The sequence below is a fragment of the Coenobita brevimanus genome, chromosome 3 (genome assembly GCF_032717465.1).
Source record: "Coenobita brevimanus isolate Jiangsu-jjx chromosome 3, ASM3271746v2, whole genome shotgun sequence".
NCBI classification, from domain to species: domain Eukaryota; kingdom Metazoa; phylum Arthropoda; class Malacostraca; order Decapoda; family Coenobitidae; genus Coenobita; species Coenobita brevimanus.
This window is the reverse complement of record NC_136956.1, coordinates 18,291,133-18,308,692: the sequence shown is the minus strand read 5'-3', so window position 1 is coordinate 18,308,692 and position 17,560 is coordinate 18,291,133.

Here is a 17,560-nt window from a genome sequence, read left to right as displayed (position 1 = left end):
TGAGCTGGGCAAGGTATGGACGCCTACGAACGCCGGAGGTAATTGCACAGGTAATGTACGTTGATGTGACCTTTAGTAATAACATGCTTTTTATATAATGTACGTGAACTGTGCCGCGAGTGTTATAGTACTCTCACAGCAAGAATTCTGTTCAGGGTGTGAGAGAATGTGGAATTTCCCCAAGTGCGAGATTGTAATTTTGACCACCAATTTTAGGATTATCACTTTGTCTCCCTGTGAAATGCACGTGAAATGTGCCGTATGTGCTCGTGAATGCATAAAAGTTAGGGTGTGTAACGGAGGTTTAGCAATAGTTTAGCGTCAGGTGTGGAGGGGAAGGTATGGACGCCTCCGAACACATGAGTTAATTGCACAGGTACTTTACGTTGATGTGACTTGTAGTAATAACTTATGCTTATTATATAATGTACATGAAGCGTGCAGCGAGTGTTAGTGTACGTGCGTATCCTTGATTAGCGATAGTTCAGAGACAGGTGAGCTGGGCAAGGTATGGACGCCTCTGAACACGTGAGGTAATTGCACAGGTACTGTACGTTGATGTGTACACACACTAACACACACACTCACACACACACACACACACACACACACACACACTAACATACTTACACACTCACACACTCACACACACACTCACACACACTAACACACACCTCACACACTCACACATACACTCACACACACACTAACACACACACTCACACACTCACACTACATAACTCCTCATCTTCAAATCCCTGGTCTAAGTGGATCAACACCCCTGGAGGAAGTGAGTTCTGCAAATTTTGTTGATATATATGATAATCTATTACCATTACCTCTCCAATTTTCAGACAAATAACCATTTTCTCCTACAGATTACACATATGAAAGAAAGTAAATCTCCACAGCAGTAACAATAGAAGAGTTATGTTTATGTGTAGTAGGTTATAACAATAGGAAAACATCCATGGAAGATGTAACAGTCTGTCCAGATAGGGGGGGGGAGGAAATTGGTAGCATAGTCTTCAGGCAAGTGTGCAAAGAAATTACAGTGTGTGTAAAAGTTGGTAGAAATCGGAAGAGTAACCTCACTTTGTCGGCCAATTACTCGAAAACTATTAGACTTATCGATTTCCTGTTACAACCATCATCAATACCACTAAATTCTACGTATGATTAATACCAGAATGTAAGCTTTGGGTAGAGTTTTTGGGGGGTAAAAGGCGAGGGAAATGTTTTTTTCCCTGGCGGTTGTTATCAGTGACAAGCGCTCGGAGTAATAACCTCACTTTGTCGGCCAATTACTCGAAAACTATTAGACTTACCGATTTTTTGTAACAACCATGATCTATACCACTAAATTCTACGTATGATCAATACCAAAATGTAAGCATTATGTTACGTTTTGTGCGAGAAAAGGCGGTGGAAATGAGTGTCTCTTCGCGGCTGTTACCATTGAAAAATGCTCGTAGTAATACTCTCAGTTTGTCGGCCAATTACTCGAAAACTATTGGACGTATCGATTTTACGTTTGAACCATGATGAAGAGCAGTAAATTCTACGTATGTACAATACATAACTATGTAATATTTGTGATAAGAATTCGTTGTTACGTAGACGGGAACATTGCATACGCCGTGCGTGCATCACGAAAGTCAATCACGGACGGAGTGCCTAGTACTTTCTTTCGATTTACTCGAGAACTTTGAGGCGTATGGGGTTCTTCTTTGAGTTGGGGAAAGCTGGTGAATTTGGGCATATTACTATGTAATAAAAACATAAGGTGCCTAGGAAAATTTAGCTATCAGAGATCAGTGAATTTTTTCCGAAAATGGCTTACAGTTTTTGGCCATTTTCTCGAAAAGTATACATCGTAGCACAACCGGATTTGTTTCGTTAGAAAGCTGATGAAATTCTCTTTAAAAACTTATTCGATCATTTTCCTGTATGATGGAAAGCATTCAAACGACGATGTTGGGAAGTGAAAAAAGGTTCACTCTACCTTGCTTCCAGGGCTAATAACATTTTTTTTTTGGTGTTTTCCTGTGTTTTGGTCCAGTTTATCAGATAGAACAAACATCGATGCCTACCTTGAGAAAGGTTTGATGGGAATAAAATGATTTTTGGGTGGCGAAAATAAGGCAAGAATGTGTTTCATTCGCCCAAATTTGCTGTGCGCGGGATCCTGGGCCGGGCGGCTTCGTCAGATAAAATCATGAGCCAGAAAACTTACTGAAACTTATCATGCGCGAGAGGGCTAATATACTATAGCAGTAGGCGTGTGTGTGTGTGTGTGTGTGTGTGAGTGTGTGTGTGTGTGTGTGTGTGTGTGTGTGTGTGTGTGTGTATTTTGGGCAGCCAAAACTACACATTCAAATCATACCAAAATTGGGACAAAAATCACAAAAAATTTGCTGATGTGAAAAAACTTGGTCCCATCATGATTGAAAAACTTTTCCTATACTTAATGAGCGAACATATTTTGACCAAAAAACGCCACTCCAGGCTCCTGGCATAGGATCTCCGTAGAATTTTTTGCCCACAGGTATAACTAAAATATATTATAGCAGCGCGACAGCCCTCCGCAGGAGCAAGTGCGAGGGGCCCGAAGGACCCATGAACACTTGTGTATAAAACTATAAACGGACTGCTGCAGAGCACAGTATAATTTTAGCAAGGTTTGGACTCAATAAAGGCCATTTGTAACACACACAAAAAGATACAGTATTGTCATACATGAAAAACATCATGGCCACCATCCTGCTTCACCCCACCTGTTCCTTCCAGCTCGTGACATTATTTATATTTATATATACTGTATGCTATTTCAGTATGTACTGCATTAACCCGCCGCATCCTGTTGACGTATATATACGTCCTCACGTTTGGTCACTGTCAGTCCCATTGACATATATAAACGTGCATCAATTGCAAGGTCCCTATTTTGCACAATTTTAAATTTTTGCGCTTGATTTTTGGTATGCATACACGGGACACCTTCCTCTACAAGATGGCAGGCAGGGACAATGCCTTACCCCACATGACCTCCTCCCCTGCATGCCATTGTCCTGGCACTTCACCTGTTACCTGTGACCTGGCCAGTAAAGACATGTCATGCCACGGTACGAAATTCATGGCCAGAGTGATTCCACAATCGATGACAATGTGGAGGACAAAGTTTACAAAGCATTAGAGGAAAAAACAGTCAGAAATGATGATCAAGTAATGTTGCTATAAAAGGTTAGGTATGTTGCTGTGTTTGGTGAGTGAAACAATGCTTATATTGCCTATATTACTGTGTGAAAACCAATATACTCTCGTACTACATATAAATTCGTACCAAATAAATAAATAAATACCATTTATGAGTGGTGTGGAATTGTTACCCTCCCATAGAACTCGTTTTCTTTGGAGCCACCCTGATAGAAAACCCAGTAATGTAAGGGGTACTGCTACCTATATTGAGTATTTTAAACCTCAGGTGAGCGATTTCTCTATGAATTTTCGATGTTTCTCACCAAAAGCGGAGGTTTGAGCCAAAAATTTCTTTTTCTAAAATTGGTCAGGACTGGGGGAAGTCAGTGGTGGAAAATCGGTTGGAACAGGGCGTGTTAATGTTTATATTATTGTGTCAGTGTTATTATCTTATGTACACTGTTTGTTAGTTATGTTGGTACAGGTAGCCTACATTCCAGAATGCTCTATAATGTCGGAATAATTGCCGGACAGTGCTGGAGAATTCGGACAAAGTATGGACGGGAATGGTATGTGGGGCCAGACTTTTGCGATTCCCGGACTTTTGGGGTTCCCGGACTGGCCTTCCCCCCCCCCCTTTAGTCTGGGAAATGGAGGGTCGAGTGTACTAAGGAAAAGGTGCTATGGAGCCTCCTTACCTGACAAGAATGAGGTTTGAAGCACCTGGGCAAGCTATGGTAGAATGACCAGGGAAATACTTTTAATAATAATACTGATAATAATAATAATAATGAAGAAGAAGAAGAAAGAAGACGGAGGAGGAGAAGGAAAAGAAGAAATTCCGGTACATTCTTTTCAGTTCTACATGCCTGAAGACACATCCACATTGTTGTTGGTCTTCTGCTTTCAACCACTGCTTTCTCCAACATATTTCCTGTCAATCTCTCACTCCCCATGAACCCAACATGCCCCAACTATTAAAAAAATGTTCTTATTTTAAAATTACGATCCAGAAAAAACGATAATGCACAACTGTATCCTACATTTACCCAGCGAAGTTGACCATAAACTTATCCACATACCATCCGTTATTCAGCCTCGTCTCAATCTTACCAGCATAATCATGTGGACATATTCTGCAATGGGAAAATGCAATGTTTTATGGCAAAGGACAGTAATTCAGATATAAATATCACTACTCACAATCATTCCACTTATATACTGAAACTACAGAAATTATGAACAGATCAATTTCTTAGAGATATATCTATCTATCTACAGCCAGATGCCATAATTCTGTAAAGGGTGGCCATTTGTCTTTAAGTTAGTTGTTTTATGTGGAGGGGCACTAACCCCAAACCACTTGTTGACACGTATGGAACATGTGTGGGTTGGTTATATGGTTAACAACCAGCATTGTAAATAGTTTCTTGGTTTACAGGAAATCATTAGGCTAGTCACCCAATGTAAGGCCACGTGAGAAGGAAACAAGAGTAACAAAAAGTGACAGGAAAGATGGGAGACATAGGAAGAGAGGAGGGCAGACACAGAAAAAGAATAATAAAGATGAAGGAAGAAGTAGGCAACAACTATACATCAAATGAGTGGATGACGTTTGCCACCATCTACCACAAAAGATAAAAATATAATTATTAATGACTTTAATAAAAATCAGTTTTGTAAAGTAGTGTCCCTTCCCGTTAAAGACTGGATATTCCTTTTTAACAGTAAACATTTTAAGCAAATAGATGGAGTAGTGGTGCGAAATCCCCTTGGGCCCTGTATAGCAAATGAGTGTGTGTGTGTGTGTGTGTGTGTGTTCTTACCTAATTGTATCTTTACAGGAATGAGTCAAGCTCGTTCTGCCCCACGTCTTAAACCATATTTATCGTACATATCCTTAAAATTGTGAATTGTTTTGGCACACACTATTTCATTCGGTAGTGCGTTCCACTGATCAATTGCTCTATTTGGGAAACTGAATTTCCTTAAGTCTTTATCACTTCTCTTCTTATGAGTTTTTTGCAGCGTCCTCTTGCTGATGCTTCCCCATAGGTTAAGTAATCATTTATGTCTATTTTCTCCTTCCCTGATATGCATTTATATAGCATAATCATGTCACCTCTTTTCCTTCTCTCCTGTAGTGTTGGTAGATTCAGTTTATTTAGTCATTCTTCGTAGCTTAGATCCCTTAAGCTTGGTACCCATCTTGTAGCGGCCCTTTGAACTTTTGCAGTCTTGTCTGTGTTTTTTGAGATGAGGACTCCAGACTACTGATGCATACTCCAGGGTTGGTCTGATGAGTGATGCTATTATCCTTCTTAACATGTCTTCATTTATGTATGTGAATGCTATTCTTATATTTGCAAGCAGTGTATACATGTCCCGTACCTTCTCGCTGATGTGGTCAGCCAGCGATAGTCTGTTACTGATAATCACACCTAGGTCCTTCTCTCTTTCTGATGTGTGTAGGGTTTTATTTCCTAACGTATAATCCCAATCAGGTCTTTTTCCACTTTTACCAAACTTGATTACATGACAATTGTCCACATTGATTTCCATTTGCCATGTATTACTTCATTCATGAAGTTTATTTAATTCTTCTTGTAGCTCTTTACAAGAGTCTGTGTTAGTAATTCTCCGTTGTATTTTTGCATCAACTGCAAACATATCTAGATAGCTTTCATTTCCTTTGTTACTGTCTATATCATTTATATACACTAAAAACATGATTGGTGCCAGCACTCAGCCCTTTGGTACTCCTCTAGTTACTTCTTTCCATGATGAGTAATTTCCCCTTAGTACTGTTCTCATTTCTCTTCTTATGAGAAAATCTTGCATCCAACAATACAGTTTGCCTCGAATTCCTCCTTGATGGTACAGTTTCCATAGAAGTCTTTGGTATGGTACTGTGTCAAATGCTTTCTTGAAATCTAAATAGATACTGTCCACCCATCCTTCTCTTTCCTGTAATGTGTCTGTTACTCTGTCATAGTAGTTTAACAGATTAGTAACACATGATTTTCCTTTTCTGAAACCAAACTCTCTTTCTGTTACCATATTGTGTTCTTCTAGATTTATCCAAGCTTTTCTTATAAGCTTTTTTAATACCTTGCTTACAACACTGGTTAGTGATACTAGTCGGTAGTTGAGTGGATTTTGTCTATTCCCTTTCTTGAATAAGGGAACAATGTTTGCTTTCTTCCAAATATCAGGTAGTTTACCTTGGCCATTTGCTTTTCCTTTGTCTAATTTACTTAGCTCCTCCTGTATTACTTTTTCTGATGATTGTATATCTGTTAGCATGCGTGAGAATGCATGTTCCACATAGTCCCTCTCAAATTTATTTTCCTGTGTAAAAACTGACTGGAATTTCTTGTTTAGTGCTTAACAAATATCCTTCTTTTGTGTATAGGTGATTCCCTGGTCCGTAATGGATTGTACATTATCTTTTACTTTGGTTTTGCTTCTGATGTAGCTGTAAAATAGCTTCGTTTGATCACTGCTTATTTTAATATCCTCCTCAAACTGTTTTTGGGCTTTCCTCCTTAATCTTCTATAATCGTTTCTTGCCTCTTAGTAATTATTATATGCCCTTTCACTATTGTGTCTTCTGTATCTATTCCACAACAAATCTCTTTTTTTCTTTTGATTTTTTACATTCTGTATTGAACCATTTCTTTATTTTCTTTTCTTCTCGTTGTGCTATGGGATGTATTTCTGGACTCCTATTTCATAAAGTTCACAGAATTCTTTTTATATATAGCATTTAAATCTTGTCCTCTAATCTACTTTCCCCAATCAATTTCTATGAAGTACTTCTTTAGGTCATGATAGTTTCCCTTTTTATAGTTTAGGCTGTTTTTGTAACTTTCATTGCTGTTAACTATGTCATATGCTATCCTGAAGTTGCAATTTAGTACTGCATGGTCACTTTTGCCGAATGGAGGGTGATATATTAAATTGTCTGTATCGTATTTTTGCCTAGTAAATATGAGATCTAGCATTGAAGGTACATTGAGTCCTTTTTTTCTGGTGCTTTCCCTTACATGTTGCGTTTGGAAAAACTCTTGCACGAGATCCAGGAGCTTTTGGTCCCAACAGCTTTCTTGGCTTATTATATGTAGAGTATTCCAATTTATATTTGTATTAAAATCTCCAGTTAGTATAATTCTTTCCGATTTCTCTTCCATTTTATGTAATAATGATCTTAAACTCTGAATTGTATTCTCTGTTAGGTCCTCATATCCGTCTCTTTTCCATGTGTTTGACTTGGGTGACATGTACAAATTGGCTACAATTACTTTCCCTTCAGATGTATTGATCTCTACTGCAATCATTTCTACTTATGAGGGTATATCTAAATCTATTTCTTTGACTTTTAGATTTTTCTTAGTTAATATTATAATTCCTCCTCCTTGTTTTAAGTTCCTATCTCTTCTCCATATATTATATTCCTCTAAGATGATATCCTTGGTGTTAATTTTGTTTCAGTTAGGCATATAATATGTTGCTCATTTTCTCTGACAATCATTCATCTCTAATAATTTAGATACCATTCCATCCACATTTGAGTACATCAACTTAATCATCTTGTTTATATACTTGTCATGACTTGGTTCTACTATCTTCCTCCTATTTATTCCCTCCTGTTTATGTACCACTTTCGTACCTGCAATCCTATTACTTTGTAAAAATATGTATTCTTCTCCTCCTCTGATCTTCCCTCATTTTTTTTTTTTTTTTTTTTTTTTTTTTGCTTCCTCCCTCTTCTCTTTCAGTAATTCCAGTTCCTCTTGTGTTTGGCATCTTTTTATCCATACATTTTTGAACTCCTCTTTTTCCATAAGATTCTTTGAATTTTTTAGTATCTCCTCCAAGGTGTTTACACTCTGGAAGGTTACCTTTAGGGTTCTTGACTTGCTTCTCTGGTATTTCCCTAACCATTTGTGTTTCTCTATGTCTTTACTACAGATTTCCTCTGATACTTCTTTCAATATGCTCATTACAATTGCCATCTCCTTTTTGTCTCTTGTGATCTTGTTTTTAACTTCTTCCTCTTCTATACCAGTGATTATTATAGATTTGTTGATATCTACTGAATCTCTAACTTAGGATTGTTTTGGACTCTTCTTAACACTTCCTTTTTAATGCTTTTTTCTTCCACCATTGTTTCTAAGTCTTTCTTTACTTTCACCATTTCAGCATAAGTGGTTTCCACATCATTTTTGTAGCTTTGCACACCTTCATTCACCTGTGTTATCTTCTCCTCATTATCACTGCTCTGGTCTATCAGACTGCTTACTTGCCTAATTGTCTCTGCATCATTTTTTAACTCTTCCATGATACTCTCTTGGTTGACTACTGTACTTGCCATTTCACTAATTTTTCTCCTAAGTGAACCCAATTCTACTGTCAACTCATTTATGGTTGTGTCTTTCTTGTTGACTTCCTATCCTAATTTTTCTATTTCTTCCTTTTGCAAGTGCATCTGTTTCTTAATTTCATCAATCTCATTTTGAAAAGCCATCTCTAGCCTGTGTACTCGTTCCACCAGTTTATTGTGAGTCTCCATTTCAACCAGTTCTTGGTAGAAATAATCGTTCTGCTTTCTACCTTTATCCCTTTTCTTTTCCAAATTTGCTTTACTAAAGTATGTGGTCATGTTGCAGTACTAAAAACACATATGGTACTTACATTCCCTGGGGCAGATTGTAGACTAAACAAACGATCCGCTGACTGTGCGCATTCTTACTCTAATTTGTTTTCTTTTCTGTTTGAACAAGTCTTGCTTAAAACTTTTTTTTTTTTTTTTATTAGAACACCATTTAGTCTAACCTAGTACAGAGCTTGACTCATATAAAGATACTAATTTAGATAATGCCTCTGGCCAAATTGGCCGTGTATGGAGTGGTGGCGGCTTGCGTCTGGTCTCCTCGGTGCTTCGTGTGTGTGTGTGTGTGTATGTGTGTGTGTGTGTGTGTGTGTGTGCTTCTATACAATAAACTGGCTCTGGCTATGTCCCTTCCATTTCAAACCTCATCTTTACTTGTGATATGTTGACGATACTTTTTTATTTTGTTTTTCAGATAATGTCCCGTCTCTTTCTAAGCTATTTAAACTCGAGGCATCCTACGATTCACTTCACCTCTGATACTGAAGAATGCAAGAGAAGACCCATTCTTGTTATACAATACCCTTTCTACTCTAATTTGGCCTAAAACTGATATCTATATTGAATGCTGAGTTATAACAATAGATTACCATTAGAATATGATGCTAGTCACGAAAAATTATTGTGACAAGTATGTACATCTGTAGTACCGTCTTTTTCCGACACTAAGCTGTGTGAAATAAGTTGCAACAACACGAGAATCTAGGTCAAGTTAGCGTAAAAGAAGAATAGTTGAAAAAACAGCAAATTCTTTCATCACTTCACCATAGTAGTAAGCCTACATTCACAGGACTAAACACCTTATTCAGCTCTGCTGTCCTTATGGTAATTTGAACGTAATTTGGTGTAAATCCTGGTTACTAGAGCTTATAATATTTACTCAACTTATTTTATTTTGCTTTCAGATTTAAGTTCACCTCCAGATGCATTGCTCTATGGTTTCCCACTTTCTTTCATACACAGTGAAGGGAGACTAAATAAAATCCGTAACCCACCTTTGACCATAGTGAACAAAGCATCTGTGTACAGTATTATATCCTCCCAATTTTAGGGCCGAGATCCTTCTCCATATGTACTAATATATCGAGGTTAGTTAAGGAATTCGATCTTCATGTATGTCGTAGAATAGCGTTCAAACCCATGTCACCAAATGGTTCGAATATAAAGACCGAATCCCTGACGTTCTGCGATCCTCTAATGTCTGTAATAAATGTAGTCGTTGAATTACATCATATATTGGACAAACTGAAAGACAATTCAGTTGAAGAATTCCAAAACAGCAGGAAACGTCATATAGGATGGGTCTACCTCTATCTAAGCCACCTGTCTATCATTTGATATTGTTGTGAAGCGTCAGGGCATCCCATAAACGAATCAGACTTTTCTATCAGTCACACTACTTCTGACAACGTGAGTGGTGACAGAGGTTTTACTGTGAGTCGAGAGAAAGAGGTCGTGAGGCACTGCAAGTAAGGTAGTGAGGCATGTCGCATGGTACCATGTCAGGAAGGGGTATGGTTTCCTGACTCACTGGGGCTCAGGGGGAGTTGTTTTCATACATTGCTCCTCCATCGTGGCCCCCAACCCTACCCAACCTGTGCCTTATGTTGCTGCTGGTGAGATGGTGGAGATCATCATGCAGGAGGGTGCTAAGGGTCCTGCAGCTGCCTTTGTCACCGGGTCTGGAGAGCAGGTAGTTCGGGGCTCTCCCCATGCCCTCCTCCGTCGTTGGCGCCGTCATCCTCCTATATCTGCTTCTCCTACCTCCTTCCCTGACAAACATCATCGCTATGTATGTGGAGGCTACTCTTGTCTTCTCAGGGGATGATCTGGCGAGCCTCGCCCAATGCCTGACTTCTACATTCCAGGCCAGCAGACTCATGGCGAGCTCCATCCCAGAGTCTTTTTCCTCCACACCTGTAGTGCAGAGAAGGTCTGGGATGAGGGCCCCTTATCATTGTCCTAGGTCCTCTGTGATCCCACTTCCTTGGTCCCGAGGGTGCTCCAGCTGCAGCCCTCTACTCCCCCAACAAGGATCCAGCTGTCAGGGCATGCTGTCTCCCGTCAGTCTGCCTCTCAGTCCCTCCCTGAGGTGCCCATGGGGGTTGGGGATGTTACACCCCCATCACCATCTGAGGTTGTTGCTCCTGCCATCTCTGTCTCCCTTGACGTCTCTTGCCGTGCATCCTACGCCACTATATAGTGTGGCACTGATGGGTCCTGAGCCCTCTATTCAGCCTGGCAACTCACTTGAGGCGATTTTGCCTCCCTCTCTCAGTTTGGCATCGAGGTTTTTGAGAATCAGTTGGGCCATCATGAAGACTTGGCAACAGTGGAGTCTGGTGAGTGGATGTATACCGAGGAGGGCCTTGCTCTACTTCACTGAGATGAGTTGGGGGGTCCCTCCAGCCTGTTACCGGCCCCAAGGAGTGTTGGATTCTCTCGTACACCCTCAGAACTTTTGCAGTCTTATCTCTCTGCCAGTTCTGACTCTGACTCAGACTCCGGATCCCATTCATCTACCATCTAGTCAGCCTTCAGCCATCAGTCTTTCTGCAACTGCCTCTCGTGCATCTTTACCTTCTGCTGTGTGTTTCCTTTGTTGTGGTGTGCTTGTCATTGGACAACTGACCTTGTCGTGCATGGTCTCATGCCCCTTCTTGTTGATGATCGCCATTAAGCTCAAGTGAGCAAAAAAAAAAAAAAGGAATAAAAAAACATTACACTCCTCCTTGTCGAATCACTCCTTCCTCATCAGTAACTCCTCCCTCACCACCTGCAGCCCACACTGGACACACACGGCTCCTCCACGCCCGTACTTTGTTTTTAACCCCCGCCGCACTCATCGCCTCATAATTATGAGGTGCTATGCAGGCCACCCCTGGCCAAACTGATCGCCTCATATGAGGCAATGGGTCTCCATGCCATAATATCAAGCACGAGTAAGTGTCAGTGGGTTCCATGGGAATGTTGAGTCTCTCTCTACACCATCAGAGCTATTGCCAATCCCTGCCACACTGCAGTTGCCAAATACCGCATATTTAATAATTCAGATATGCAGGCCACCCCTGGCTGCATTGATCGCCTCATATGAGGCGGCGGGTCTCTAAGCCATAATATCAAGCACGAGGAAATGTCAATGGTTTCCATGGGAATGTTCAGTCTCCCTCTACACCATCAGAGTTGTTGCCAATCCCTGCCACACTGCAGTTGCCCAGTACCTCGTGTTTTGTAATTCAGTTCTCATTTGTGGCCCAGCAATGGTGGATTCATGCCTGTCTATCTCTCATGGTGCTCGTGACTTAGTGCCACCCTCACACCCAATAAAGAGGTGTCAGTAACAAAAAGACGAGGTTGATGAAGAGTTCGAGCTCAGAAACACTTGATCTGATGAAAGAAAAAAAAAATCAACATATTAAAATAACAAGTAAAAAAAAAAAGAAGATAGGGTTGATAAGAATTAGCACAGCGGGGGTTAAGGTTTGACTTTCCATCACCTTTCTACATGTAATTACTTTCCCGTCTTCCTCACGAGTATGTAGCTTAGCCTGATTTAGATTCTTACTTTACCACCATCATGGTTTCTCTATGTGTGTGTGCGTGTGTGTGTGTGTGTGTGTGTGTGTGTGTGTGTGTGTGTGTGTGTGTGTGTGTGCCTAGACATAATTATTACATAAGCTCTATATTATTTTCTGATGTTTGAAAATTACAAACAAGCTGTTGAAACATTACCTGAAAAATTTTTAAGATGCTCTCGATCACATTGTAGGTAATGAAATTGAAGTAATGGCTTAGAACTCTTCTCCTCCTATCCCAAATGCTCTCTTGTGGCTTTGCTTTTCATTTGAATATTGCATCTACATTTCTTCGCCCATATGCCTAAACAATCATTTTATTTTTTCTTTCCCCTAGTTTACAATCTTTTTACGGAAGTTAGCTACTAAATACATATTATACTCTACTAGAACATAAATCCATCTCTGGCTACACCCCATAGATGCCAACTCCCACTAACATTTTTCCTTCAGGGATGTGTTCCTGCCTTTACAAACTGTCACCCTTGCACCCATTTTTCCCATAGACCTATTTTCCGCAAGAGAAGTATTTTCCCCAAGAAACGTATTTTCCCCAAGAGATGTATTTTCCCCAAGATACGTATTTTCCCCAAGAGACCTATTTTGCCCCACACATCTTTGTTTTACTATGAACTTTTCATCATGGACTTATTTCCTTCTTGCACCTATTTTACCTATGGACCTGTTTCACTCGTTTACCTATATTTACCACATGGAGCTATTTTTACAGCATGGATCGATTTTCTTTTTGTTTTTTGTCATGAATAAGTTTTAGCGCATGGACCGATACTACCACATGGACCCATTTCCCCAATGGACCAATTCCCCCATGCACCGAAATTTGTCAGTGGACCAATTTTTTTCAGTGAACCTCTTTTTTTCCTATTTATCTGTCTTTTTCCACAAGGTCCGAATTTTCCCAGGGATCTATTTGGACCTATTTTCCTCTATTAGACTTAAGCAAAATAGGGCAACACGGATCAGAGAAGGTTTACATATCGCAGATGACCTAAAAGGAACACTGAATGCTTTTAGGCTGCAAATTCCATTCTATAAATCGAATGCTGCTCTAAATAAGTAAGCAACTTTCCTAATTATTACTAATTCTCGAATGCCTTTTCATTTTGGAGTTACTTTTAATCAAGAAAGAAAAAAGGAAACCAAACTCGATACTTTTACGCCCCCACTTCGCGACTGTCACGAAGGTTAGTTGGGCAATGCAAGTATCTTTGCACGTAATTAGCGAAGGTCGATCGTAGTCTGCATGCATAAATGTGGATTTTACAGGCATTCTCGTTTGTGTGTGTGTGTGTGTGTGTGTGTGTGTGTGTGTGTGTGTGTTTCTGTGAGTGTTTGTATGTGTTTGTGTGTGTTTGTATTTGTTTCTGTGTTTGTGTTTTGTTTGTGAGTGTGTATGTGTGTGTTTTTGTGTGTTTTTGCTTGTGTTCTTGCGCTCGTGCGTATGTGTGTTTTCCGTGTGTGTTTCTATGCATGTGTGTGTTTGTTTGATTGTGTTTCTTTGCATGTGTGTTTGTGTATTTGTTTGTTTCTCTGTTTATATGCTTGTTTCTATTTGTTTGTTTTGTGTGTTTGTGTTTGTTTGTCTGTGCCTGTTTGTATGTTCTTGTTTGTGTTTGTTTGTCTGTGCTTGTTTTTATATTCTTGTTTGTGTGTTTTTGTGCGCTTGTTTGTCTGATTTGTGTGTGTGTGTGTGTGTGTGTGTGTGTGTGTGTGTGTGTGTGTGTGTGTGTGTGTGTGTGTGTGTGTTCTTACCTAATTGTATCTTTACAGGAATGAGTCAAGCTCGTACTGTGCCGTGTCTTAAACCATTTTAATCGTACATATCCTTAAATTTATGAATTGTTTTGGCACACACTATTTCATTCGGTAGTGGATTCCATTGATCAATTGCTCTGTTTGGGAAACTGAATTTCCTTACGTCTTTATCACCTCTCTTCTTATGCAGTTTTTTGCAGTGTCCTCTTGCTGATGCTTCCCCATATGTTAAGTAATCATTTATGTCTATTTTCTCCTTCCCTGATATGCACTTATATAGCATTATCATGTCACCTCTTTTCCTTCTCTCCTGTAGTGTTGGTAGACTCAGTTTATTTACTCTTTCTTCGTAGTTTAGGTCCCTTAAGCTTCGTATCCATCTTGTAGCGGCCCTTTGAACTTTTTCAATATTATCTATGTGTTTTTTGAGATGAGGACTCCAGACTACTGATGCATATTCCAGGGTTGGTCTAATGAATGATGTTATTATCCTTCTTAGCATGTCTTCATTTACGTATGTGAATGTTATTCTCATATTTGCAAGCAGTGTATACATGTTCCGTACCTTCTCGCTGATGTGGTCAGCTGGAGAGAGTCTGTTATTGATAATCACACCTAGGTCCTTCTCTCTTTCTGATGTGTATATGGTTTTATTTCCTAACGTATAATCCCAATCAGGTCTTTTTCCACTTTTACCAAACTTGATTACATGACACTTGTCCACATTGAATTCCATTTGCGATGTATTACTCCATTCATGAAGTTTATTTAATTTTTCTTGTAGCTCTTTACAAGAGTCTGTGTTAGTAATTCTCCTTTGTATTTTTGCATCATCTGCAAACATAATCAGATAGCTCTCATTTCCAGTGTTACTGTTTAAATCATTTATGTACACTAAAAACATGATTGGTGCCAGCACTGAACCCTGTGGTACTCCACTAGTCACTTCTTTCCATGATGAGTAGTTTCCTCTTAGTACCGTTCTCATTACTCTTTTTATGAGAAAATCTTGCATCCAACAAAACAGTTTGCCTCGAATTCCTCCTTGATGGTACAGTTTCCATAAAAGTCTTTGGTGTGGTACTGTGTCAAATGCATTCTTGAAATCTAAATAGATACTGTCCACCCATCATTCTCTTTCCTGTATTGTGTTTGTTACTCTGTCATAGTAGCTCAACAGATTAGTAACACATGATTTTCCTTTCCTGAAACCAAACTGTCTTTCTGTTATCATACTGTGTTCTTCTAGATGATTTACCCAAGCTTTTCTTATAAGCTTTTCTAATACCTTGCTTACAACACTGGTCAGTGATACTGGTCGGTAGTTGAGTGGATTTTGTCTATTTCCTTTCTTGAATAAGGGGGCAATATTTGCTTTCTTCTAAATATCAGGTAGTTTACATTGACTCAGGGATTTCTTGAAAATTAAAAATAATGGTTTACTTAACTCCTATGCACATTCTCGTAGTACCCAGCATGAAATTTCATCAGGACCACTTGCTTTTCCTCTGTCTAATTTACTTAACTCCTCCTGTATTACTTTTTCTGCTATTTGTATATCTGGTAGTATGTGTGGACATGCATGTTCCACATAGTCCCTCTCAAAATTTTTCTCTTTTGTAAAAACTAATTGGAAATTCTTATTTAGTGCTTCACAAATATCATTCTCTTGTGTATAAATGATTCCCTCGTCCGTAATGGATTGTATTATATCTTTTACTTTGGTTTTGCTTCTGATGTAGCTGTAAAACAGCTTTGGTTGATCACTACATTTATGTATTATATCCTCCTCAAACTGTTTTTGGGCTTCCCTCCTTATTCTTGTATAATCGTTTCTTGCCTGTTTGTAATTATTATACGCCCTTTCACTATTGTGTCTCCTGTATCTATTCCACAACAAATCTCTTCTTTCTTTTGAATTTTTACATTCTGTATTGAACCATTTCTGTATTTTCTTATCTCCTTTGTGCTGTGGGATGTACCTCTGGACTCCTATTTCATAAAATTCACAGAATTTTTTATATACAGCATTTAAATCTTGTCCTCTAAGCTCATTTTCTCAATCAACTTCTAAGAAATACTTGTTTAGGTCTTCATAATTTCCCTTTTTTATAGTTTAGGCTCTTTTTGTAACTTTCATTGCTGTTAACTATGTCATATGCTATCCTGAAGTTGTAATTTACTACTGCATCATCGCTTTTGCCGAGTGGACGGTGATATATTAAACTGTCAATATCATTTTCTTGCCTAATAAATATTATATCTAGCATTAAAGGTACATCGAGTCCTCTTTTTCTGGTGGTTTCCCTCACATGTTGCGTTAGGAAAAACTCTTGCACGAGATCCAGGAGCTTTTGGTCCCAACAGCTTTCTTGGGTTATTATATCTAGAGTATTCCAATTTATATTTGTATTAAAATCTCCATTTAGTATCATTCTTTCCGATTTCTCTTCCATTTTAGGTAGTAATGATCTTAAACTCTGAATTGTACTCTCTGCCAGGTCCTCATATTCGTGTCTTTCCCATGTGTTTGATCTGGGTGGCATGTACAAATTGGCTGCAATTACTTTCCCTTCAGATGTGTTGATCTCTACTGCAATCAGTTCTACTTGTGATGGTATATCTAGTTTTATTTCATTGACTTTTAGATTTGTCTTAGTTAATATTATAATTCCTCCTCCTTTCTTTAAATTTCTGTCTCTACTCCATATATTGTATTCCTCTAAGTTTAGTACCGGTATGTCATTGGATATCCTTGGTGTTATTTTTTTTTCAGTTAGGCATATTATTTGTGGTTCATCATCTCTGACATAATCATTCATCTCTAGTAATTTAGATACCATTCCATCCACATTTGAGTACATCAAGTTTATCATCTTGTTTATATACTTGTCATGACATGGTTCTACTACCTTCCTCCTTTTTTATTCCCTCCTGTTTGTGTATCATTTTCGTACCTGCAATCCTATTACTTTGTAAAACAAATGTGTTCTTCTGCTCTTCTGATCTTCCCTCATTTTTTGTTTTTACTTCCTCCCTCTTCTCTTTCAGTAATTCCAGTTCCTCTTGTGTTACGCATCTTTTTATCCATACATTTTCGAACTCCTCTTTTTCCATAAGATTCTTTGCATTTTTTAGTATCTCCTGCACAGTGTTCACACTCTGGAAAGTCTCCTTTAGAAGTCTTGTCTTGCTTTTCTCGTATTTCCCTAACCTTTTGTGTTCCTCTATGTCTTTACTACAGATTTTTCTGATACTTCTTTCAGTAAGCTCATCACATTTGCCATCTGCTTTTTGCCTCTTGTGATCTTGTCTTTTACATTTTCCTCTTCTATAC